The sequence below is a fragment of the Podarcis pityusensis genome (genome assembly GCF_964106645.2).
Source record: "Podarcis pityusensis genome assembly, chromosome: 4".
Classification (NCBI taxonomy): domain Eukaryota; kingdom Metazoa; phylum Chordata; class Lepidosauria; order Squamata; family Lacertidae; genus Podarcis; species Podarcis pityusensis.
Window position 1 is genome coordinate 42,211,670 of NC_138027.1, and position 27,733 is coordinate 42,239,402.

The window sequence follows — 27,733 nt, forward strand, 5'->3', positions numbered from 1 at the left end:
GCGGAAGCTCCTCTTTTGCAGAGTCTGTTGCCTAGCAATCTGCTTTGCAGGGCCTGATAGATACAACAAAGTCTTTACAAAAGAAAAAGGAACAAGGATTCTTTTTTTAAAAAAAGAAAAAGAACGATTGTTGTAATCAAAACATAGAGCTCTTCGGAAGACTTTGCATCGCACCTTCTTATGCTCGACTGCCACGTCTGTGCTGACGAGATTCCTTATACAACGGTCTTTGTTGCCCCTCTCAGAGTTTCATAATTGGCAGATTGTGCTAAGTGCTATTAGCTATATAGTTCATTTTAATCTCTCGTTCAGTGGAAGACTGTGAACAAATAATGGCTGAGAGTCATGATGGCGATACATTACCTCCAAGATCAGAGGCAGTATGCTGGGAACGCAAGAAAGAGATTGTTGTTGTGCTTGTGGAGTATGGTGTAGTGGTTAAAAGCGGTAGATTTGTGATCTGGTGAACTGGGTTCGCGTCTCCGCTCCTCCACATGCAGCTGCTGGGTGACCTTGGGCCAGTCACACTTCTTTGAAGTCTCTCAGCCCCACTCACCTCACAGAGTCTTTGTTGTGGGGGAGGAAGGGAAAGGAGAATGTTAGCCACTTTGAGACTCCTTTGGGTAGCAATAAAGCGGGATATCAAATCCAAACTCTTCTTCTTCTTCTTGATTGCTACTTATGGGCTTCCCATAGGCACCCGGTTGGACATGGTGGGAAGAGAATGCTAGATAGGCCTTTACATGGAGGTGCAGATAATATGCACAACATATACACAGCATGCACACATAGTGTTGCAGGAGAATGTGTAGCATCAATTGAATAGCATGCTCCAGAGGTGCCAATTGTGGGGGCCAACGTCACACACATGACATCATGTCTGACATCCCAATATCACGTATGTGACGTCAGGATGTTGGGAGCAGCAGGGGGAAGAGACAAACATGGCAGCCATGCAGTGGCGGAGCTTCATGCTCTGGCACCGGGGGGCAGAGAGCAGGCAGGGCGCGCCAGCGCAGGGTGCCCAGCACGGGCGGAGGGCAGCTGTGATGGTACCCTGCCAGGATCGCGTTGCCAGGGGTGGTGCGCTCCCCCTGTACTCCTCTTCCTCCACCAGTGCAGCCATGCAGCTTCAGTGGCTGGTGGTTCCTCCTTCATGTCCTCCTGGCATTGCCATCGGTGGGAGGCTGCTTTGCTTGGCTTCATGCTTTGCCTCCATGCTTTTGGGACATGGAGGGGGGCAGCCCCAACTCCAAAAATATTTTGGGGCCCCAAAAGGGCTCATCCTCGGGAGCTGGTGCCCAAGGCATGTACATTGGTCATTAATATTAGGCTACACATATTAAGTGAATAATGAGGGTGATCCATATTGAGATCATTGCAGGGGGTTGGACTAGATGACCATTGGTTCCCTTCCAAATCTAAGATTCTATGATTCTATGAGGTGATAATGCTTAACACCCCATTGTTCTCCAATGCCAGGAATGATGACTATTCAGGATGGCTATAGGCTACCTGCAGGACCAGAGGCAGGTGTCTCTTTAACAACATCTGAACAAAAGCTTCTTCCAGTTCCTGGAGCTTAACCCCTTATGCATTACTAATCTACAATGGTGGGCCCGGCTTCTCATGACCTGTTTTAATAAGCCAAGATAGGCAAAGCTCAAGGGGGCAGGTTCCTTGCATTTTTCAAGATCCTTTCAGCAACTTCAGGAGAAAACTTGAAATTGATTCAATCTACTCAGGGCTGGCCCAAGGCATTTTGCTGTCAAGGACAAGATGGGGCACCTTCCTGTTACCTGTACTGTAGCGTGTTAGATGGTCAGTTGTGTCATACTTCAGCTTTGGTGATGAGACATCCTCTACCACACCTGAGGCTAGCTTTGGCAATGCAGGGCCAGCTGCCTGGAATGCATAACTTTGTATTCCAACATCCCATTACAGCTCTGTTCCCCAGCATTGCTTGCTGAAGGTGGCTATCTGCCTAATGTTAGGGCCAGCCTCGAATCTAGTAGAATGTTGTATGTATGTATGTATGTATGTATGTATGTATGTGTTTGTGTTTAGTATATCTAGTAGTATATACTGCTGCATTCCACCCCAATCTCCAAGTGGTGTGAGCACTGCTTTTTTCCTAAAAAATTGTTTAGGGGTATTCTTGACTCAAGGAAATCACAATTTTATAGTTCAAATTGGGAAAAATAAATACAGTAAATACAATGAAACTGACCAACTACCGTGCTAGATTCCAGCTCCTACTTCACACATTAAACGCTCACTTCCGTTTGAGATTCAGGAAACACTGTGACAGGAAATGAGGCCACCATTGGGGGTAGCAATGGAACTGATGATTCACCGTGCTAGAGAAGATACTAAATTTTTAATATGTTTTTTAGTTTTTTCTCCCGTTAGATTCACAAAATGTTTAGGGGTATGCATCCCTCTACGTCCCTCCAGAAAAAAAGCACTGAGTTTGAGACTCCAGGGTTCCTCAGAATGAGGGACAGCAGACACTGTGGTGTCTTTATGATATATGGTTTATTTACACTGAGCCTATGATGGAGGGGATTCATACCACGAACCCTCCCAATAAGGTTTTGTTTCTCTCATAGCCTTGTTGTTGTTGTTGTTTAGTTGTTTAGTCATGTCTGACTCTTCGTGACCCCATGGACCAGAGCACGCCAGGCACTCCTGTCTTTCACTACCTCCCGCAGTTTGGTCAAACACATGCTGGTAGCTTCGAGAACACTATCCAACCATCTCATCCTCTGTTGTCTCCTTCTCCTTGTGCCCTCCATCTTTCCCAACATCAGGGTCTTTTCCAGGGAGTCTTCTCTTCTCATGAGGTGGCCAAGGTATTGGAGCCTCAGCTTCACGATCTGTCCTTCCAGTGAGCACTCAGGGCTGATTTCCTTAAGAATGGATAGGTTTGATCTTCTTGCAGTCCACGGGACTCTCAAGAGTCTCCTCCAGCACCATAATTCAAAGGCATCAATTCTTCGGTGATCAGCCTTCTTTACGGTCCAGCTCTCACTCCCATACATCACTACTGGGAAAACCATAGCTTTTATGCCAGCATAAATCAAGCATGTCTTTCCCTCATAGGCTTCAGTCTGCATCCTCCTGTTTCCAGTTTTCACACACTTCAACTCTACTTGAGGGCTCCTTCTAACCACCAGCCAGTTGAGCCGTTTGTTCTCCGGCACAGAGTCACTTCCTTTGTTACCTTAACAATCTATACTTACACCATTACTTCACCAAGAAGCTGGCCTGGCCATTCCAGCAATTGAATCCTTGTTGGATCCAGGAATTAGAAGGTGATTCAGGCATACAGCCTAACCTCCCCCCAACTCACAACAATATATAGTTTTAATTCTATCAATTGCTTTTAAATGATTGCTAAGGTTCTATGTTTTTAGCTGTTCTTATTTTTATTTTGAGTCCCTATCAAGGAAAAAGGTAGGGTATAAATAAATATAATAGTAGTAATAGAACATGTAGCATCTTTCAATCTCTTCAGCAGATGTACAGGAATAGCAAAGCAGAGTATCTCAAATACAAATGCTTTCACCGATGCAGATTTTAGTTGGGTATCATAGACTGCCACGGAGTCTTCCTGGAAGATCATTTAAGAAAATGTCACACAGTTAAATGTGGGATAATTGCAAAGGGAAAGGTTATACTAATAAATATAGATTTATATTTCAATGGTGTTAAAAAAGAATTCTAATGATGATTACCCTCTGCTTAGGAATGCCACATTTTTCTCACAAGAAGGTAGGTAGCTTAAAAGATAACAATGAAATAATATGCAGTTGAAAATGATGACAATAGGACACATGGAGGGGATGGTGGGAAGTCTGGAGATTCATAGAAATTTCTAAATTTGAGTATGTACTTGAAATTGTCATAATTTTATACTTGTAAAATCAAATAAAACCTATTTTCAAAAAAAGAGAAAAAGATAATACAGACAGCCTTTCTGATATGAAGCAGGAAGGAGTTTCATAGGCGCACATAGGGCAAGGTCTGCCATACTAAAGGCCCGATTCCTACCCTGATGAGATGCTATCTGCAAGAGACCCTTGTCTTTTTGCCATGTGCTAAATAATCCCAGAACACTCTCATCTAAGCATATATTGAAGTTGGATTTGACACTCAAGAGCTCTTTCAAACAGTCGACTGATAAGGGCTTTAATTCAAGGATCTACTCAATGGTTCTTTTTAATAATATAATTGCCATTTTCACATTCATTTTACTCTAGCCCTCAGGGATGTCCTCAGAAATACCGCAAACCTGTCCCCAAGAGCTTGTTTCAGGTGTGAAACTGACCTGATGGTGATATCAGGTCACAATCATAGGCCCCAAGATCTGTGATTAAAAAAAAAAGCTGTAGCTGAAAGTTCAGTGATAGTACTTGTGAGGGGGTTTACCTCTCCCTTTCCTTAATGCTGCTCCCTCACCCCTTTTTTCACAGAGTGAGTGATCTCTACCACTCAGTTCAGAACAAGTGTCACCTCTCCTCGCCATTCCTACTGTCAAGTGCTCACCCCGTCACATGAAAATCACTCCCACATTTTCAAAGCAGCAGGTCATGGAGAGCAGCTGCTTTATAATCTTCCCACTCACAGAATATGCCATAGACTGCCCATATGACAAACGTCTGCTAGTCGTGATTCTACAAACTGCTTATTATGTAGGGCTTTTTTTAAAAAAAGTAGAAAAACAATAGTAAAACATGCATCTGAACAATATATTTGAATAAATATTAGCACAGCCCAACATTCCCCCCCGCCCAACAAATGCTTTGAAAAGAGAAAAATATGAGGTTACTCCATAACATGCTCCAATATTATAAATTTTGCTCTTTTGGAGAGGCAGGAGGATAGCTCTGCTGACTCACTTGTACCTTCTGCATAGTTATCATTTGAAGATTTTAGCTGCGCTACAGAAACCACACTATCTTATTCATGCATGCTAGAAAATAAGTTCCATGGAGATCAATGGGGATTAGCAACACCAGAGCTCCAAATGTTTTGGAGTACAACTCCCATCAGCCCCAGTCAGTGCTTTATGCAATGAAGCTGTACTGCAGAGTAACAACAGAAAACGGAACTGACACAGGGTGACATATCATTGTCTTCTTTCCGGCAGTAGAAGTCAGTTTGTGTTCCATGGATGCTCCATGTTGCATCCAGGCAGCTGGATTTTCAGGAGGAGGAGTACAAGAAAGGTTAGAGTGAACCACGTATCTCACAGCCAGACAGGCCTTGCTTCACACCTAATGCTGCTACAAGCAGAGGTTTCTTCTTCAGCCAGTGCTGGGCAAACTGCCCTCCACTCAATTTGGAACGGGCTCCAGTGTGGCATAAGAATGTAAGCCCTGATGGATCAGACCATCTCATCCAGTGTCTTCTTCTCAAAGGGATCAACCAGATGCCCTCTGGAAGGCTGCAGGTGGGACTTGGGTGCAACAACATCTCCTCAGTTGTGAACCCCAGCTTATTCCCTCTGGTCCTGGAGGTAATTATGCCAGCCTCCTTGATTTAAGACTTGTGGGCCATTTCAAGTTGGGCCCAAGCTTACATCTCTATTTGTTTTGAAAAGGGGGTTGCTTTCCATCCCACCATAGACTTTCTTCCTCACCCCCCCCCCAGGTCCTTTAAAAACAATGAACGCAAACCTTTACATCTGCTTGTGAAAGTGGCTTGGCAGGTTCTGGCTGCCTGTCTGGCTGCTGGCATTGAAACCATGTTCAAAAATGTCATTTCATGCCAGGATTGTGGACACTTTAGCTTCAGAAAACTGAATATAAATACTGACATACCAAACTGGACTGTTATATGGATTTTTCAGTGGTTTATGCAGTGGTGTAGATAAGCAATTTCAGACTCTGGATTTAATGGTTTAATGGGGATCCTTCTCCAGATGGTAATGTGTGTTACTTCAACTGTGAGTACATTGTAAGACAGGGTTGGATTTGATGCTCCAATACTTTTAAGGTTTAGCCTGTATCTATATCTGTCTATCTATTTCAAAAGCAGTCTAGTTGCAAGTTGATTTTTTTTTAAAAAAAGGTTCTGTTGGATATCTCAGTACATTTAAATAATATACACAGCTTGACAGATGTTTGCTGCAATGAAATGCAATAGGCAGCAGTACTGCAGCCTTCCATTCTTTAGAATGGAGAAGACAGACGCCGAGCCAGCCGTGGGTGAAAATGATCTCCTGCTGAGGTTGGGGTCCTAAACTTTGGCTCCCAAGTCCGATGGCCAAATGCCTATCTAGTCCAGCATCCTGTTCTCACAGTGGCCAAACAAATGCCTGTGGGAAACCTGCAAACAGGACCAGAAAACAAGGGCACACTCTCCTCTAGCAACTGGCATTTAGAAGCACATTGCCTCCACTGTGGAGGTAGAGCACAGCCATGACTAATAGCTGGTGCTATTCTCATCTTCCGTGAATTTGTCTAATCTTCTTTTAAAGACACCTGGGTTGGCGGCCATCACTTCATCCTGGGGGAGCAAAGTTCCATGTAACTATGCACTGTGTGAAGACGGGCTTTCTTTATTCTGTTCGGAATCTTCCAACATTCGCTTCATTGGATCTCCACGAGTTCTAGTGTTGGGGGGGGGGGGGAGAGGGACAAAAACTTTGCTGAGCACTTCAAATGCTCAAAAAGTACCATTTCTTTTAATGTTATTTAATTAACTAACTTCTATACTGTCCCTTCATCTGAGGACCACTGGGTGGTTTGCAATAGACAACGAAGGACAAACACTAAGGACAAAAGTTAGCCACTGTACAATAAACTAAAAAAGGAAGTCTCCCTAACTGATGGCTTAGTGTGGGAGTTTTTCTCATGGTAACTGAATTTAAAGGCCCTCAACTTTGTCTCGACTGAGTCCTAAATGTAATAATTATTAACATTAATTAACTAAAGTCATAAAAGGTCGTTTCAGCTGAAGTTATAGCACTTCATTTCCACGCACCCCTGACATTTTAGCTATGGATAGGTAACTTGTTTCCACTTTATGCATTTTATACTTTTATTTCATTTTAACAGTTGATAACACATTTTGAGTGTCAAAGTCAGAAGAGGAAACGTAGGAGGATGCTGGAGGGAAAGAAATGCCTGCAGTACACATATGACAGGGAGCCAAAGATAACATTTCAACGTATGTGTGATGGGACGATGAGCTGCTTGTGTGTAAAATCCTAGTCCCTCAGAGTTTGGTCAAGTTTGCAAACCTCTGTCTGTAACGGAGCCCCTTAAACATGGCTCCGTCAGTCGCTGGCAGATTCCGACAGTGGTTGCTTTCGGAATCGCTTCCAACATAAAAGCTCCTTAACGGAAACACGTCTTCTGGACTCTCTGCGTGACAGTTTCCGGCGAGGAGTGGGTGTCCCTACAGGAGGTCCTGAAACCTCCCCACTGTTTTCGCTGGAAGTGTCTCTGAGCCATCCCTCCAGCTCACTTTCCCTCAGCTCAGCTCCTCTCCCCCTACTGGTTCCCTCTTCAGCTGCTGAGTCTCTCCCAACCTGTGTGAGCCCTTTCACTTCCCTTCCTTCCGATGGCAGTTCCCTGACATCCACCTCCCCTCCAGGGCCCCCTTCATCCCCTCTCGCCCCCTCCTCTACGGGCGGTGAGGAGGCAAAGCCCCGGAATGAACTTCCTTCATCTTCCGATGTCTCGAACACTTCTCTCCACCTGTTGCGGTTCCTGGTCTCGAAGTACTCCTCCTCCTCAGAGTCCATCTCCCCTTCCCCTTCCGAGTCCGGGAATCCTTCCAACTCCTCCTCCTCATCGGTGGTCCCAAAGTATTCCCTCCGGAACCTCTCCACAGGCTGAGGTTTCCTTGGGAACCTTTGATGGAACGTTTCTATCAATACCTCGTCATTGATATCTTCTGCCATTACCCAAGTGTTTTCTGACTCCGGTTCTCCTTCCCACGCTACCAAATACTCCACCTGATCCCCCTTCCACCTGGCGTCGAGGATTTCTGCCACATGGCTGCTGCATTCCCTTTCTTCTATGACCGGTCCCCGAGTGGCCATCCCTTCTCGTCCCCCCTCATACGGTGACAGTAACGACCTGTGAAATACTGGGTGCAGTTTCATGTGGTTGGGTAACCGGAGCCTGAAAGCCACTGGGTTGACCTGTTGAATGACCTCAAAGGGACCCAATCTCCTGGGTCTTAATTTCTTACAACCTCCTTTGAACGGCAACCCTTGGGTTGACAGCCACACCCTATCTCCCACCCTTATGGTTTCACCTTCCCTTCGGTTCTTGTCTGCCTGCCTCTTGTATTCTTCCTTCGCCCTTTCTAAGTTGAGTTGGAGCTGACGATGGATTGCTTCCATTTCTTCTACAAAATGCTCGGCTGCCGGGACGCTCCATCTCTCCCCTTCTCCCCCTGGGAAACCCCTGGGATGACACCCATAATTAGCCAAGAAGGGGCTCATCCCTGTGGACACATTCTCGGCATTGTTGTAGGCAAATTCCGCCAGCGCCAACTTTTCTACCCAGTCATTCTCTCTGTCATTGACATAACACCTCAGGTATTGCTGGAGGACACCGTTTGCTCTTTCCGCCTGCCCGTTGGTTTCAGGGTGCCGGGCAGTCGAAAAGTTGACCTCCACCTGCAGTAAGCTCATGAGCTTCCTCCAGAACCTGGAAGTAAATTGTTTTCCTCGGTCTGAGACCACCCTCAATGGCACCCCGTGCAACCTAAAAATGTGTTCTACAAATAACTTCGCTGTCTCTTCCGCCGTGACTGCATGCGAGCAGGCTACAAAGTGGCACATCTTTGTTAGTAGGTCTACCACCACCATGATGGCTGTTTTCCCCTTGGACTTCGGCAGATCAGTCATAAAATCTATCGACACTGCCTCCCAAGGTCGTTCTGGGGTTGGTAAGGGTTCTAATAGCCCCGCCGGTGCCCGCCTCTCCCCTTTGGCTCGCTGGCATTGCTCACACCCTCTTACATACTCCCGTACATCTTCCCTCACCTTAGGCCACCAAAATTCCCTGGTGACCAACCACATGGTTTTGTGTTGTCCAAAATGCCCCGCCGTGGGGCTGTCGTGCAACTGCTTGAGTACCCTCCCCCTTAAGTCTCCTTCAGGGATATACAGTGCCCCTTTGTAATACAAAGCTCCATTTCTTTCCTCAAAACCCCCTGGTTCCTCTCCCTCACCCCTAAGACCTCTGAGCTTATTCTGGGCGTATTCATCATTCTCTGTTTCCTCTACCAGTTCTCTTTGTCCCACCAATGCCGCCCCACACACCCAGCGGTCCTCTGGAATGACATGTCTCTCTTCGGGTGCTCCCTCCCCCTCCAAATATTCAGGTTTGCGTGAGAGAGCGTCCGCCCTAATGTTCTCTGGGCCTGGCACGTAACAAATCTCAAAGTTAAATTTGGAGAACTCCTGGGCCCATCTCACTTGCCGTTGGTTGAGCACTCGTGCCGTCCTCCAATACTCTAGGTTCTTGTGGTCAGTGCACACTTGCACCTTATGTTGTGCGCCAATTAGCAGGTGCCTCCATCTCCGGAACGCCTCATGAATGGCTAGTAGTTCTCGGTCATACACCATGTAGTTCCTCTCGGATTTGTTCAGCTTTCGCGAAAAAAAGGCACACGGTCTCCACTCTGACTCCTCCTTCCCTGGCTGCAGAAGCACCGCCCCAATCGCTCTGTCTGATGCGTCAGTTTCCACTCTCATCGGTTTTTGTAAATCCACATGCAGGAGTTGTTGTTCCGAGGCGAAGGCCCTTTTTAGTTCCTCAAATGCTCGCTCCGCCTCCTCAGTCCAAACGAACTTCTTCTTACTGCTGAGACAGTCCGTAATGGGCGCCGTCAGGTGGGCAAAGTTTCGGATGAACTTACGATAGAAGTTCCCAAATCCTAGGAACCTCTGCACATCCTTCCTTGTTTTGGGTGTTTTCCATTCCAGCACCGCCTGGACCTTGCCGGGATCCATGGCCAATCCCTTGTCTGACAGGCGATACCCCAGGAATTCCACCTCCTTGGTATGAAACTGACACTTCTCCAGTTTCACCCACAGCTGGTTGGCTTGCAGCCTGCTCAACACTTCTCTGACGTCTCTCACATGCTGCTCCTCATTCTCAGAATACACCAACACGTCGTCTAAGAAGGCCACACAATTCTTGTAAAGCAAAGGCCCCAGGACGTGGTTCATAAACGATTGAAAGCATGCGGAGCCTGCTTGTAGGCCGAAGGGCATAACTAAATATTCAAATGCCCCTAAAGGGGTGAACATGGTGGTTTTCCATTCATCCCCCTTCCTTATTCGTATCAGGTTGTACGCCCCCCTTAGGTCCAGCTTTGTGAAAATCTTTCCCTTCCGCACCCTTGTCAAAATGTCGTCAATCCTGGGCATAGGGAAAGCCACTGGTTCTGACACTGCATTTAAGGCCCTGAAGTCACACACCAGCCTCGGCTTGTTCGTGTTTTTTTTATCCACAAAAAACACTGGGCTGCCCCCCACCGCCCTGGACTCTCTGATGAACCCTCTCTTCAGGTTCTTGTCAATGAACTCTCTTAGCTCCTGCATCTCTCTGTCTGACATGGCGTACAGCTTGCCTACAGGGAGCTGTGCCCCAGGGAGTAAATTGATTTGACAGTCAAAGGGTCTATGCGGAGGTAGTTGGTCAGCTTCCCTTTCGCTGAAGACGTCGCGGAGATCTGCGTATTGTCGTGGTACCTTCACGTTCTCCGTTACTTCAGTCCCTGCTAGGGTGGCTTGGGCCCCTGCCAAACCCTTTCCCTCTTTGCAGTGTTCTAAGCAATGTGCTGAACCAAAAGAAACCACTCTCTGATGCCAGCCCACCAGCGGATCATGTAACGCTAGCCAGCTCATCCCCAATATAATGGGAGCTCCTCCCAAGGTGGCCACATTAAACGCTATCAGTTCGGTGTGCCTTGCCACCTTCATTATCATTGGGACGGTCTGCAAGCTGACTTCTCCTCCCAACAGCTCCCTGCCATCGATCGTGGTCACCTGCAGGGGGTTGCTTAAAGGGATCGTCTGTATCTGGTGTTCAGCTGCAAACTCTTTGCTCATGAAATTGCAGGAGCTGCCTGAGTCCAACAGCGCCTTTATCTTTAGAGGGTGTCCGTTTGGCAGCTCTAGCGCCACTTCTATCACTAGGGCGGGTTTAGGAGGTTCTGGCGTGGGCACTTTCACTGCTCTTTGGCCTGGCTGCTGTGCCCCGACGGTGGCAGCCAGGCGTTGGCTTTTACTTGCTCCGGTATTTCTTCCTCTCTTCCCTCCACAGCTCCTACCATCCCTTGCCATTCCTTCCTCTGGGGGCAGACTCTGGCAAAGTGACCTGTCTGTTGGCAGAGATAGCATTTCCGGGCGCCTTTTCCCTCCTTCTTTCCCCCCTCACTGGGCTTTGAAACTGCGCGCGCGCGCGCTGTTCCGATTTCCATCGGCTCTGCCGGCGGGAAAGTTGGCTCTGGAATGTCTGGAATGCGGAACTCCTTCCAACGTTCCCCCTTCCCTTCCTGCCTCTCCAATGCTCTCGCCTCCTGGCGCGCTCCTATGGTCAGCGCTGATTTGGTCAGCTGGTCCATAGACTCCGCCCTGGGCGCCCGGGAAAGTTCGTCTTTCACAGCCGAAGAAAGCCCTTCTTCAAAGAGCATTTGAATGGGTTCCGCCGATAGATCCCACCCCAATTTATGGATCAACATGGTGAACTCAGTCCAGTACTCACGGACAGATCGGCTCCCCTGTTTGCAAGCCATTAACTGTCTGCGCACCACTCCCTGTTCAATATCGCTGGAAAACATCAGATCCATGGCGCGAAAGAACTTCATCGTGTCCTTTAGGACGTCACTATTCGCTGCCATCAGGGGTCTAACCCAGTCTCTCGCCCCCTTTTCAAGATGCCCAATCACGAAAGCCACTCGTGATTCCTCGTCAGGGAATTCATCAAACTGCAGATTGAGGGCATATTGCATCTCTGTCCGAAAGCCATGATAGTCTTTGGGCTCCCCCCCAAACTTCTGCACCAATCCTGGTACCTTTCTGACGAGCTGGGTGTCTTTCCCCTTTTTGTCTGCATCCTGAGCCCTCCTCTCCTCAAGCCTCGCCGTCTGCAGCGCTAGCTGGACCTCCAACACCCGGTACCTTTCTTCCAGGCTTGGACCCGCTCCAGCTCCTGCTTCTCCGGTTCCGGCTGGGTTGCTCATGATGCCTTCTCCTGCACAAGCTGCTCACGGAGACTGTCGGAATGCTGTGATGGGACGATGAGCTGCTTGTGTGTAAAATCCTAGTCCCTCAGAGTTTGGTCAAGTTTGCAAACCTCTGTCTGTAACGGAGCCCCTTAAACATGGCTCCGTCAGTCGCTGGCAGATTCCGACAGTGGTTGCTTTCGGAATCGCTTCCAACATAAAAGCTCCTTAACGGAAACACGTCTTCTGGACTCTCTGCGTGACAGTTTCCGGCGAGGAGTGGGTGTCCCTACAGGAGGTCCTGAAACCTCCCCACTGTTTTCGCTGGAAGTGTCTCTGAGCCATCCCTCCAGCTCACTTTCCCTCAGCTCAGCTCCTCTCCCCCTACTGGTTCCCTCTTCAGCTGCTGAGTCTCTCCCAACCTGTGTGAGCCCTTTCACTTCCCTTCCTTCCGATGGCAGTTCCCTGACAGTATGTCTTCAGTCTGAAAAGATTAAAAATTAGCTACAGAATGCAAGAGAATGTTTTGGTGTGTGTGCATGAAGCTAGTATTATTTGAAGAAGATTTTGTTATGTTGTAGTTATATACCAACAACCAAAAGCATAATCTTCCATGATAAATGTGTTAGAATTTGATACTATTTCCTCCTACTTTAGTAGGGAGAAATATTTATGTAAAAGTCCATCACAAATATTAGCCTACCAACTGCTTTGGCCACTTTATGCTCCTTTCTCTGCCTCATTATTCTGGAAGTGAATTCCTCATTTTCTTGAGTCATTATTTCTGTTTTAGATATTCACCTCCAAATAAATGTAGCTTTTTGGAAGCAAATACAGCTTAACTTTTAAAAGTGTATTTTCAAAATGATTTATTTCCCTCAAGCATCAAAATGGGATTTACCATCCCTGGTTCTGAAACACTCCAATATACATTGTTGGCTAGATTCAGATTCTATGGTCCCTTTGGTAAGTATGAGTGTATAGCAAATAATAAGCAACCCAATTCACTGCAGGACACACATTGATCTTAATACTTTGCGCTGACATTTATTCATATTCTCCTTGGATGGAGGGCAGGGTGTGCTGGTGGTTCTGCTCCTTGTGTCATGCGGCTGGGCTAGCCACATCACCAATGGTCCTGCACTGACATGTGAAGAGGAAAGACTATGTGTAAGCAGCTTCTGAAATGTAGGCCTTCCTCATCAAAGACGTGATCATGCCAAATAATATCCCAGTTATGCTATATTTTGACACAGCCCTCCAAATTGGTCCAGAGACTCCCATAGTACAGTCAACACTAATACATTAGAAGTAGTGATAACCCAACTGGGTGATGTAGGGAATAGGGCCAGAGGTATGACCCCACTCCTCCTCCTACATGTGAATTCCCTCCATGTGAGTTATGCATAAAGAGAGCTGCAGAAGCAGGTAGTTCAGTTATTGGGAACTCCAAAAAGTACTTCTGCCACAACCTTCTGAAAGATCTGTTTGCTGTGGGGGCTGGTCCACTGATGTCACTGACTCAGTCTGGTGAAGTGGCTCACAACCTTCTTTGTTTCACTAAGTTTATTTTTGCTTAACCGTCATTCCTCCCTTCAGAAGTTCAATGCTAGGATTATGATAATTCATTTTAAATGAGCTGACCCCTGATGACACTTCAGATACTTTGCTGCTGAGTGCAGACTGCTGGTAGTTCATCAAGACCGCTAAGCGCTTCAGGCAATTTCATTGGCTTCATTCTATCTATCTTCCAAGGACATGTTGGAGCACAGATTTTAACTTACAGAGTCCTGGATAGACATATACAGCAAGAAATTACCATTCAGATTTACATATTTTGATGCCTTTTGCAACATCTGGCACTGTGAATGTCAATTTTATTTCTACACATCAAGCCTGGAATTGATAGTTTTACCTCCTGTGACAAATGTTTGGAAGCTTATATAATGCAATGCAACTTTGATTATCAAGCTTGAAGCAATTTAAATCAAAGGTCCAGCTGGGGGCTGGTGTGCAGTTTATAGAGAGTTAAGTCTCCTGCTGGAAACTCAGACTAAGCTATCATTTCTACCACTTTGGAGACTCAGCGACCAGTAAGCGGAATTTAAAGGAAAAGTCCTCAGAATGTAGGACATTGAATCCTTACTTTGTCAGAAAGGATTCAGGCCCGCTTTGGTTTTTTACTAGAACCCCAAGATTCACCAACAGGTGGGGAAAAAGGGACTTGGAATATTAAGTGCCATAATTGGTTATTAGATCTGAACAGAGTTCACGTTCCTCTCACACACAAATGTACTCCTGGTTATCCTCTCCCCAGCTTTCTTCATTTCTGCAGCTTAGTTTGGAAGGAAGGGCAGTCATTTCGTTGTTGCTATAGTTAACCCCCCCCCCCCAGGAGCCTGGAATCTTTCCCAATCTACTTCAAATCACCTGGAGATTTGATCCTGCCCTGTCTTCCGTTCCGCTCTGTGGTAGACATCCACTCCTGATATGACTCAGTTCTACGCTAGGCCCTAATTAAGATATGATAATTTCAAATAATACCCCGATTCATCATACAGTCACTATTTGAATACCAGTGAGGATAGAGACACTAAAACGAGCATGCTAAAACTAAAAATGCTGCCTTGTTACAAAGCCCAGAGTAATGTCAAATGCAGACGGTGGTGATTACGACCAAGAAGAAATAGGTAGCAAATGGTGTGTGGAGAAGAATCAGAAGCAATAATTTGACTGACACCTTTTCATTCCTGTGCTTCCAAATGTGTGTGAGAGGCAGACAGAAATGTAACAGGCGTAACCACATCCAGTAAGTATGAAGATGCAGAGAAGTGGAATGCTTCATCCACTACTTTTTGCTCTGTCACACAGTTTCCAAAGAGACGGAGAGATTATGAGAACAAAAGGGTTGCCAACTACAATCCTCTGTGTTTCTCATACTGATGAAATTCAGTGATGGGCCAGCTTCTTTATCCCCGAGGTCACCTTGTCAGTAGCTGGGTTTGCCCATGCTCTCCTTGAGAACAATCGGAAGAAGCTTTGGTTTTTAAAGTGTACAGTGGTACCTCAGGTTACAGACGCTTCAGGTTACAGACTCCGCTAACCCAGAAATAGTACCTCGGGTTAAGAACTTTGCTTCAGGATGAGAATAGAAATTGTACAGCGGTGGCGTGGTGGCAGCGGGAGGCCCAATTAGCTAAAGTGGTATCTCAGGTTAAGAACAGTTTCAGGTTAAGAAGAAATTAAGTTCTTAACCTGAGGTACCACTGTAATTTTGCCTATATATATTTGCAAAAGAATCCAGCTGGAATAGTCCAATGGCCCACCTAGTCCAGTATCCTATTCTCACAGTAGCCAACCAGATGTTTGTGGGAAGTCCACAAGCAGGACAAGCAAGGACAAGACAGGAGTGCCTGGCGTGCTCTGGTCCATGGGGTCACGATGAGTCAGACATGACTAAATGACTTAACAACAACAACAACATAGAAATGTTATCAGCATTGTTTTGCTTATTGTTGGTTTTATAATTTTATGACATGTCTTAGGGTTGTATTGTTATGGGTCTGTGCTTAGTTTTATTTAAGTTGCAAACTGGGGGTTTGATGGGGGTGATTTACAAGCCAAACAAACAAACAAACAAACAAACAAACAAACAAACAAGTGAATTCAGGCTCTCTACCCAGCAAACAAGGTAATAATCAGTAGCTTCATCTTGCTCATTCACTGTAGAAAGTAAAATGCACACCAGAGGGAGATAGCTGTAGCTAACATATTAAACATATCAACAGCTGGAGGCATGAAAGCAGAAGTGTGCATTTCTGCGTCAAATCTATGTGCCCCCAAATAACTGCTTCTGTTCAGAAAAGGATATCTTTTAAAGTCAAAGTTGATGTGTCGTGTCACCAAAAGCAACAGAAAGTGTCTATATTCCATGTCTGTGTTCAGTCATCACCATGATAAACCATGGTGTGTTGTGTTGGGAACCAATCTATGCAACCCTTGGCTCACATCTTCGCCTCCCTCTTCCTTCAGAGCGGCCACAAGTAGACAGGAAGGTTCTGCTTCTGTTAACTCATTGACAGCAGTTTAGATTTCAAATATAATGCTAAACTGCAGTTCATCTTAACTATGGTTTTGTCAAAATAGGACATCTTTGTAACCTGTGATTTGAAGTTGGCATATTTCAACAAACTATAGTTAACCACAACTAATCACAGCTTGACAGGTTTTGATAATACAAGAATTTCTGCATAATTCAAACAGATACTAAAGTTTCTGAATTTTCTTTGTGGCTATGTAAGAGGATAGTGGGGTTGGGGAAAGTGCAAGAGTCAGAGGTTTGCATAGGATTGTTCTGATGACAATAAAGTCATAGTTTATTATGACACTGGAGTGACAACATTCCTGCTTACACCAAGTTTGGGATGGAACTGAAACTGCAGTAATACTGTGATGATGCCATTGTCATTACAACCTTATTGGGCAAGAAATGCACCACGTACCTTGATATGATTAGTAAGATCCTTTCTGATCAGTTATATAGGGCTGTCATACATTCAGGATTTCTCAGAAATATCCAAGATTTTCTGGACATATATGGAATTTCTGAAAATCGGCTCAACAACTTTGCAAAAAAAAAAAAAAAAAAAGCTGGATGTTCGCTTTTTGAAATATGGCAACACAGCATCACTATTGGAAATAATGCTGCAAGGAAGTTGAGACAGCAGGTGCAATAATCTGTATAATATCTGGGCATCAGTAAATATTGTTGATAAATAGCCATCACATGTGAAAATGTGGATGGGTGATGGCAGTGATATTTGTTCCTGGCACACTATGATTGCATGTTGTTGTTGAGATAAAGATAGTGTTGTGGAGAATAAATACTCTGCATCATGAGCACAACAGCTGCCTGACAACACATTGCATGTTGAGGGTTCTTATAACATGTAATTTGGCTTCATTGGTGGAACCACTGAGCAATTTAGACATTCTATGTGCCATTTATGTAAGCGACATTATGGCAGCATAACTGCATTTTTGGGTATAATACAATGGTAAGAAAAGGAAGGCAATATAGGTGAAAAGCAACCAAGTCTAAGTGATCTATTGATGACTGCAATGTCAAGCTGCTTTTCTGAACAATAAATCAAGGCTTACAAAAGCTTTGCTAGCTCACATGCATAATGCTGGCCTTCATATTAAGCAGGCAGATGGTGATGCTGACACAATGATAGTATTCAGAGTCCTTGAGATTGCTGGTCATGGCTATGATGCGGCTGTAGCTCAGTAAGAATGGCAAAACAAAATAGGAATAATGTGTTCCTGCATTCTCCACCCCTCCCTTTCCATGCTGTTCCTGGGGATGATGTAACACAAGATTGTTCGAACATAGCAAGGAGAAGTAATTCAACCGTATGTTATTAAAAAACAAACAAGAGCTGTGTTGGCCCATAAGAGGAATTTCAACAGACTCCTGCTCATGCAGCAGGGCTTCCTCTTACTCCCCTTCGCTCCACAGCCACCCTTGCACTCCCAAAATCTGCTCCAGGGGTGGTAGCAGGGGGCCTCCAGCGCAGGTTTTGAGGATTCATAGGGGGCTGCAGGAGGGAGAAGATGAAGGGGAAGTCCCAATGCAGAAATCAGTTCGCACTGTGTTGAATACAAACCATTTTAGGACAATACCGCCCAAAAAGGTTGGTGACACCTGTGGTGTAAGCCTTGGTGTTTTTAATCCTGTGGATTCTGTGTGCTCTCATTTGACATAAAACACAAAAGCCTGAAATAAAAACTAAATATTTATTTTGTATTTATGCTGTTTTCTCCTGTAAACCATCCAAAAATCTTCGAAGAAGAAGAGTTTGGATTTAATATCCCGCTTTACCACTTCCCGAAGGAGTCTCAAAACGGCTAACAATCTCCTTTCCCTTCCTCCCTCACAACAAACACTCTGTGAGGTGAGTGGGGCTGAGAGATTTCAGAGAAGCGTGACTAGCCCAAGGTCACCCAGCAGCTGCATGTGGAGGAGCGGAGACGCGAACCCAGTTCACCAGATCACAAATCTACCGCTCTTAACCACTACACCACACTGGCTCTCTTTGAGTTATGGAGAAGCACACCAATGCTGAAAATAAATAAAATAAAATAAAAACCCCCACCAGCAACACCTGTTAGGTTCCCTGTATTATCATCTTGATACAGTGATAGAGAAAAATAACTATATTTCATAATTATTTGTGAAGTAGAAATACTCCAAATCAGCTGTGAGTGGCTGTTGCGTTTAAATGATCAATGAGTTTCCAGTAAGAGTTCACAGTGTAAAATGTCTTGGTTTATTTTTAGAAATAGCTTTAATAATGGAAGTTGAGCTCTAGCCCTGCTCTTTATTGGGAACCAATTCACACAGCAGATGTGTAAACCTGCAGAGACCTCTTTTGGCCAAAGTGTCCCTGAACTGAATCATCAGCTAATGAACCATAAACTGTCTCAGTGAAGTCAGCAATAAATGATCAGAAGTTTTCCTATGAAATACTGAATAGCTGGAAACAAACCGAGGCAGATGAAATCATTTTGCTTAAAGTTCAGTATCTTCCTCTGCATGACTTTCTTTAAAGAAATGGGGTGAGGGAAGAAAAAAAAATGAGTCAGAAATCAGTGTCTAAATATATGCTAAATTTGGATAGTTCAAGAAACTTAAATTCATAGTGTCAGGGAAAGTTGCCAAAACACCTGACACAACTCAATTAAATTGTATTAACAGGTTTGGGAGTTGCATTCAATGACCAAGAGGATCCAAAGAATGTAGGGTGACTTTATGGAAGACAGTTCTCTGAAGGTGTCCCTTCTTGAAAGACTTTCCAGTATAAGGCAAACCCTGATTTGAATGGGGGTTGCATTCTGGGTCATTGCATGCAGTGGCAGAGCACATATAAGCCCTTGCCCTGCCCCATGCCACCCCCCATTCTGCCCCCTTCTCCAGCCACTTCCTGGTTACTGTGGTACATGTGCGGGCTGTTGTGTGTCAACTGGACATGCGTAAATTGGTTGTTGCCTGTATATCCGGTTTAAATATGTCTTCACAAGGTTTAAAAATCAGTCACTATTCCCAGGGAACTTGGAATTTTAGCTTGGTGGGGGAATAGAGGTCTCCTAACAGCTCTTACTGTCGACATTAACTTGTCGACAAAGATCCGTATAGTTAAAGCTATGGTTTTCCCAGTAGTGATGTACGGAAGTGAGAGCTGGACCACAAAGAAGGCTGATCTCTGGAGAATTTATGCTTTTGAATTGTGGTGCTGGAGGAGACTCTTGAGAGTGCCATGGACTGCAAAAAGATCAAACCTATCCATTCTGAAGAAAATCAGCCCTGAGTGCTCACTGGAAGGACAGATCCTGAAGCTGAGGCTCCAATACTCTGGCCACCTCATGAGAAGGGAAGACTCTCTGGAAAGAACTCAATCTTGGGTAAGATTGAGGGCACAAGCAGAAGGGGACGACAGAGGACGAGATGGTTGGACAATGTTATAGAAGCGACCAACATGAATTTGATGAAACTCTGGGAGGCAGTGGAAGAGAGGTGTGCCTGGCGTGCTCTGGTCCATGAGGTCACAAAGAGGTGGATACGACTAATCGACTAAACAACAACAACAGCTCTTAGCAGCCTTACCAAACTACAGTTTTCAGGATTCCTTGGGGGGGGGGGGGAGTCATGACTGTCTAAAGTGGCATGATACTGCTTTAAATGTATAGTGCATGTGGGGCCTAAGATGGGAGAAAAGGGATCTTGCAGCTGCTTTTCAAAAGTTACCGTGTATTGAGAGCAGGCAAATTGATCCCCAGGTCACAATCTTCCCCACGGCAAGCTTTACCATATTTACATTTAAATTACAGTATATTTTTAATTTTGCATCTATATAATATGAAAGTGGCACATTCAAATATGTAACCTGATTAACATCTTTCGTGGGGGGATGCATTAAGTGGCGACACTTTAAAAACCCTTGTGTCAGGGGTGAACTTTGGTATTTCAGATTTCAGCAGCATTTTGTGCGAGGCCAACATTCGGTGCCCCACCTGTTTCTTGCCTTCTGTTCTGCCCATTTCACTACATTATAGTTGGGACTCTCTGTGGCGTCCCCTAGCATCAGTGCCCAGTGCAGCGGAACCAGTCGCACTGCCCTAAATCCTTCTATGCTTCTGAATAAGGCTCTTCCTCATGTACAAACACCAAGAGCTTAGTGTGTTTCCTTTCCAGATATAGCCTCATGAAATGACACCCCCTTAGCTTCCTACTGACATCCAGGTCCAACTGACATCCAGGGCAACTAGCTAGAGGGTACAGGAGGCTACAGTGGTTTGAACAGGGCCAAGAAAGCTTTGGTGCATATGTGGAATAGCGCTTGGATCTTAGCCATTGTTTTCAAATAAAGGAAGCTGTTAAGCTGAAGTAGATTCCCCTTTTAAAGCTCTGTACTTCCTGTCAATTCCCAGTAAGTACATAAAAAAAAAGAGAGAGAGTCCTTATTCAGTCTTTTGCCATGTACCTAAGAATTGCTGGCCACTATTAAACTGGTTTGGAAATAACTCTGCATATTCCGTCTCATTTTATCTCCAAACTGAGCCGTTCTTTGCACTATATTTACCATAAATCAGTGTTGATTTGACACAGCAAATGTTTCTGTGAAAATGTATGATGATGCCACGTATAGACACATTCCCAACTACAAATGTTACACATTGTAACGTACTGCACAACTGTTCATGAAAAGATCCTGATTATAGTGGAAAAGTTGCATTTTATACGTCCCCTTCCAAGACATACCCTCCATATGCTTACACATAAACATCTTAAGATCCTAGCAGCTGGCCATGACTGTGAGGCTACCAATATCCTTTTCTATGCTCTTCCAAAAGTCACAAATACCTCGTGTGCATAAATGATGCCTCAATTTCTCCTTGGTTTCTACTTCAGTTCTGTGCTTCCACTGCTTCTTCAAATTCCTGACTCTCCATCCTGACTGTGAGGCTGCATACACACCATACATGTAAAGTGCATTTAAGGCACACACCCGCCCAAAAAGAAAAATGGGAACTATTGTTTAAATTCACACCTACTATTCACAGTTCTTTTAAGTCACAGTTCCAAGGATCCTTGGTGTGTGGGTGGGTGTGCTTTAAATGTATGGTGTGTACACAGCCTAAGTCTTTCTTTGTTCAAGTATGTTAAGGCTACCTTCTAGAGCAGTGGTTCCAAACCATTTTTTTGGCCATGTCCCATCTAAGCATCTCTAAACGCTAATCCTCCCCCCTGTGACAGATAATTCTTATTATTCAAAAAGTGAACTCCTATTCACGTGGAGGAAGCCTAAAAGTCCATTCACTGTTAATAACTCATTCTTGAATTGCCCCCCCTTAAAAATTCCGTGTGCCCCACGTTAGGAACCACGGTTCTAGAGCAAAAGCCTTCAGAAGGGAGATTCCATGAACACACACAAAATCTAAAATACAAATACAAACAATTAATATTTTTAAAAGCAGTATCCTCCCAACAGCAAAAACAAAACCCCCCATTCAATCAGCCAAGTCTCCCTGTGCCCTCCCACCTACCCAATTCTTTCCTCAGTTTGTAGTATCTCACTCCATTTACCCTTATGCTCGTTTTATTCTGCCAAGTCTTCCTTTGGACTCTACTCTACCCCATGGACTACTACCTTCAGCTAATAAGCATTGCAGCCGCACCTTCTCTTATCAGTCTCAGAGTCTGTGTTCCAGGTCTCTAGAATCTGTCCTTACCCCAGAGAAGCTAGACAGAGAATATCCTGTTGCTAGCAGCTTCATTATGTGGAGTATTAATGAACATTCTGTGACAACACACCAGCTCAGCTAACTCAGCCACAAGCTTTACCACCAGCAAAAAAAAGAATAAAAGTAATGCTCGTGATTCACATAAGACATTTTCTTATCTTCCCCCTCAGAAGTCTTTTTTTTATGTTTGACGATAATATTGAATATACATTCTGAACTGCATACATTTTGCTATCTAATCCCCCGAAAAAAAAACAGCAGATGTACAAAGAAAATCCCCATTCTCATATGACTCTACTAGTGGCAAAGACTGTGGTCCCTATATGTTCCCAGGTGAGTTTGTCTGAGAAAGTCCCTACCTGAAACCATGGAAATCTAGCCAGCATGCCTAGACCAGGTGTGTTTATCCTGTGGCCTTGCAGATGCTGCTGGACTTCAGCACCCATCTGCCCCAGCTAGCATGACCAATAGGCATGGATTATGGGAACTGGAGTCCAACAACATCTAGAGTCACCAACTTGCTACCCCTGGTGTAGATAATCTTGATGGACCAAGGGTATGGGTTAAGTATGGCAGCTTCCTGTGTCCCATAATTCTGTCTGTAACATGGGGGAAATATTTTTACACTAGCTGATCTCTGCAGAAATGTGTTGCCCTCTCTACAAAATACAAACAAATCCAGCGAGTTGTGTGCAAAAAAAGACCATTGTCCTGGGCCAACAGACAACAGCTGTGATTACTCCATCTCCAAATAGCAAAGGCAACTGGAGATTCAGTGATTTGTTGACCTGCCCATGACTCATCTGCTTGCTGATTCTGTGTCCTTTCTGGTTGTGGCAACAAAAAGCAAGGCCGTCTCCAGACAGCTGCTTACCAAGCGAGAAGTGGGAGGGAAAGTACCTTGCGGAAGAGGTGTCAACTTGCGCAGGGATTTGGCAAGACTGCTGTGTTTTTGTGTTCCATTTGGATGAGTAGGGATCAGTTCAGTTGCGTGCGGCTTGCACAGTAGAAGCAGTGGCACACAGAAACGAAACAGATGACATTGGTCTTTAGATGTCATCATCTGCAATGGCTCTTGGGGTGCTTCCAGGGGCGATATTTTGCAAACAAGTCACGCAGATCTGAATTTTCCATGTGTGCAGCTGGCATGCAAGGACTCACAAACATGAGGTTTAAAGCTTATTTTATATTGCTGTATCCCGTCCACAGTAGCAGGTAGTTCTTGATGGAATGTTATTGTGTTCTCCCCCCACAATTTTTCTTCTTCTTCTGGGCTGGTGTGCAGGGACTTCTGTACCTATGTGTGCAGGGACTTCGGTAAACACCTTTAATTTTTGCCCCACAGAAGTGTGCAAGATGCAAGAGCAATTTTACCAAGCCCGTAGTTCCCACACCAATGCACGTTTCTGCTTTGAGGGCAGGGGAACAGGGGCAACATCCATTTCCATTTGGGTTTTTTTTAAATGAGAATGTTTCATAGAGATATATTTCACAAGATTTGCCTTGTATTAGTAGCTTTTGAAAGCAGCCTGATCTGTTTAGGATCAACTCTGTTTCAATCCAGCCAAATTTGTTACTCTGGTCTGAATGAGATCTATTTAATCCAAAACCATGTTTTGCCCAATTGACTATAATGGGGGATCTTAAAATGGCTATCTTTATCTTTCCTTTTCATTTAATTAGATGAAATTTAATTATGGGCAAAGGAGCCCCTCCAGAGTGGATCAAGCCTGCTGGATTTCATGGAAATCTATACAGGGTGTGTATAACTTTTTTTTAAAAAAATATGTTGGTGTGGTTCCAAATTGTAGGCATGGCCACCTGAGAGGATGAAGGCTGCCACATTTCTGAAAGATGGTGCAACAGTTCTCCCATAGGACATTAGTTTTGGTGTATGAAAATAGTAATCACATTCCCTTCCCCTAGGGTTGTTTTTTTTTTTTTGTGGGAAATCAGTTTGAAAACTGGGAGCATGAGAGAAGTGCCCCAGATGAGAAACCTGGCAGAGTTTAGATGACCAGGTCTTGTGTTTTTTTTTAAAAATGATTTCACTTCATAAAAAGCTGGATAACTCACACTTTTTCTCACTGCTTTCCCCTTCCTGGAAGTACCCTCCATGAAGAAAGAAAGAAAGAAAGAAAGAAAGAAAGAAAGAAAGAAAGAGCATGTAATGATTTATCACTGTTAGGAAAAAGAATGACTAAGAAAGAATCAGGCCACCACAATAATCAAATTTTGCTGCTAATGTCCAGTTCTCACAGCTGAAACGAAAAATGACGACAACCCATGTGCAGAACAGCTCTGTTTCCTTACTTCAACATTCCTTCTCCAAATCAGTATGACTGGAGTGGCCTTAGAAATATAATTCACGATGCTTAAAAGCTAGGCCTGCCTATCAAAACAAAACAAAAATCTCCCTCCTCTCTTCTGCACCCCTCCCCTCTCTAATCCTGAGTATATCCACATTCAGGTTGATTTTATTTCTCAGAAAAGAAAATATATTTTTTTTTAAAAGGTCACAAGCTTATCTTTTTGGAAAAACCAAGGCCACAGAACAATTCAAGAAGTTAGGGAATCCTTGCTCTGTCTTGTTAAGAGCATAATTTGAATTGGGAGAATGAGATCATGACTTGAATCCTCCCCCAATTTGTCTCATTATTTGAGGTACACAGAACCAATACACTTCCTTAATACAAATATATATCACTCTCACATATGCAAACACACCCAGGGCTGCACAAAACCAGTCCCTATAACTCTGCAGGATAATCTATGCTCTAAGGATCTCATTAGATTCTATCAGAATTTGCCAGCTCTCCATAAACTAGCCATTGCCAATCTTGTGCCCTTCAGATGTTTTGGACTACAACTCCAATTTGGACTACAACTCCAATTAACCACAGCCAGCATAATTAATCCAAAACATCTGAAGGGCACAAGATTGGTGAAGGCTGCTCTGAACATTTGCATAGAGCTCTGAGCACCAGTGCGCACTGATGTGCAGAGCTTAGAGCCTCTTTATGCACAATATTGACACTTTCACGATGACAACTCCACATTTCTTTCAGAAGAAACAATCAACCGTTGACAAGCAGAACTGAGACAAGGAGTGCAATTTGGAATCTTCCTGTTTTTCTTTCAAATATTGACTCACGCTTGCAATCTCCAATGGAAAAGTATTCATCACTTCATTTGCATGATCCTAGAAGCTGGGTCTTCAGCCATGATGCCAACCAATCCATTATTGCTGTCTGTGCTCTATTTGGTACCTTTAGATTAAGGACAGCCACTCAAGACCTCACTACCTTGAGGCACTGACTTTTTCACAATTATGTAGAGCCTTTGTTGAACTTAGGTTTCAACAGATACCTTGGAATAGCATACATGGAATGGAAATGGATTTATGGATGTAGTCAGGATGTAGTCACTATTTGTTGATTTGCCCTTTATATATGGTATCCTGTTATCTCCTATTCTCTATTGGTTTTCAGACCTATATTCCCAGGAAGTGATAGTTGAACCCTTAGCTGGGAGAGACTCTTCCCCAAAACCCTGGACAGGCACTGCTATACATTGTAGATAATACTCAGCTAGATGGACCAATAGGTTTGGGTCAATATCAGGCAACATCCTATATTCCTTGAAATTATGGAAACTGTAGGTAGTCAGCATTGACTTTTACATAGTGAACACTTTCCCAGCTATTATTTTCCCTATTACAGCTGTTACCGGAACTAAACTTTTCTGCTTCAGCATGCAGTCCAAGTTTATATTATTTTGCTTCAATTTCCATTTCATATTCTATATAACAAAATTGTAGAGCTGTCATTGTTGATGAATGCATGTGGAATGACTGTCATCACCCATTTTCTACAGTGGCACTTCATAACATATTCCAGGGTTGTTAGTTTTTTTAAAAAAATATGTCTGGAGGAAGGCAAATATTGTGGCTTTCTATGAAGATATGAATTTTAAGGAGATGAAGTTTTCACTGCGAATTACATTCAGGCATATAGAATTCAATTGTCAAAGCACACCACTCTAATTTTAATTAGGCTGTTCCCATTTAAGAGGTTTGTAGACTGAGGGTGTGTTCATATTACACCCCCCCCCTTAGAGTGCAGTGAAGTTGACATCCCCCCAGCTGTTCACATCAGCATGGCTTCAACTCATTTGTGTTTATTGATGCTCCAGGAGGCACTGACAAGGGGAGAGGTGTCCATACCTTCGCTAGAGACAAATTAAGAACAGCTTAATGACTGCAATCAGTGTGAAGCTGGTTTAAGAAACAATGCATCAAACAGTAGCATCTTTTAACAAAAAAACAGGATACATATGTGTTATGTATTCAGTGGTCTGCGTTTGCCTGAGCTTGAGTCTGGACTAAGGATTCTGAGCCCCTGTGTTTTGATTCGATACATGATATCCAATCACAGAACATTTCAGAATTTGGGCCTCTGCCATTGGCCCATAAACTCTGAGTTATGATTCGCAGCTTGGAAGTTTAGACAACCAATCACGATGGGAGTGGGAGTGGCCCAGGCTTTCAGAAATGTATATAAGCAGTTGCTTTGCCCCTGTTGTCCAGTTCTGTTAATTCAATAAAGGCTCTTGCTGTTCTCACTGTATCTTGCCTCGTGGGAACCCACCAACACTTCAGTATGCATTTTGGACAGCCTCGTGTGAATACAGCTTAAAAACCCAGCACTGGAAATGCAGTGAGTGCACAGTAAATGGGAACACATCCCGAGATATTTTTCATTTCCTTAGTAGTTGTGTAGCATAATTGTATTCATGCATACTTGAAAGCAAGTCCCAGTTGATACAGAAAAAGACTTACTCCCTAGCCAGAGTATATAAATTTTCAGTAAATGTCCTTAAACTTCAGCATACAGTTCTGTATCACAGTGCAATCTTGCCTTCCTATGTGGATGACAATATCAACTTTGAATTTTATTTATTGTTTATGATTACTTTTGTTATGTTATAGTTACATATTTTCTTCATGTAGTTAGCCACTTTGAGCATGGTTTGAATTGTGAAAAGGCAGAACACAAATAAAATTATGTATGTATGTATTTATCCAGTTGCCCTATAGTGATATCTCAATCCTGTATTTTCTGCTTTAAATTGGTTTCACAAGCAGCAGCCTTGTTCACAAAAAGCCAGAAGTGTACCATGATTACTCCTGAAATAATATTATTTTCCTAGCATTTAAAATTCCCCCATCACCTTTGAATCAAGGAGATGAAAACTCATTTATTAGTTTCAACAGTATCCCTGCATGTGCATGATTCAGTTCCAAATGATAGACTTAATATCTTGTATTGTTTCAGAAAGCCTCTCCAAAAGAGGAGATTTCACCCTCATCAGATAAAATATTCAAAGAGGATTATTCCCACTTTTCAATTGTTCCAAACTGAGAACTTATCATTGTTCATATTGCTAAGTTAATGAGGCATAGAGGTCCCTTATCAACTTCTTGCAGAGTTTTTGGTATTAGCAAGAGAGCTGGAACAATGTGTGAATGCAGCCTTTCTTTTACGTGTCCTTTGATCGTTGATATAAATTGAATTCTCAGCTAAGAATATGGCTCAAGGTGATGACTTGAGAAGTGACTCTGCGAGTCTATGGTACTTTGTAAGAACACTCTATGGGCATAATCCAGCCAAGGGGAATAACTTTTCTGTTCTAGTTCCATGGCAGAGTCAAACCTATACTATTC

General features: G+C 44.0%; 1 protein-coding gene across 2 annotated transcripts in view; it reads right to left on the bottom strand.

Annotated features, from left to right (window-relative positions):
* HTR1F (5-hydroxytryptamine receptor 1F) overlaps nucleotides 1–27,733 on the bottom strand; it is a 121,789-nt gene that overhangs the window by 89,267 nt on the left and 4,789 nt on the right. The window contains exon 1 of one of the 2 annotated variants that reach the window (XM_081001548.1): nucleotides 364–384. The exons of the other annotated variant lie outside the window; for it this stretch is intronic. The gene's annotated coding sequence lies outside the window, so the exon portion shown is untranslated. Of the gene's footprint in view, nucleotides 1–363; nucleotides 385–27,733 lie in introns of those variants that run through there. 2 annotated transcript variants of the gene reach the window in all.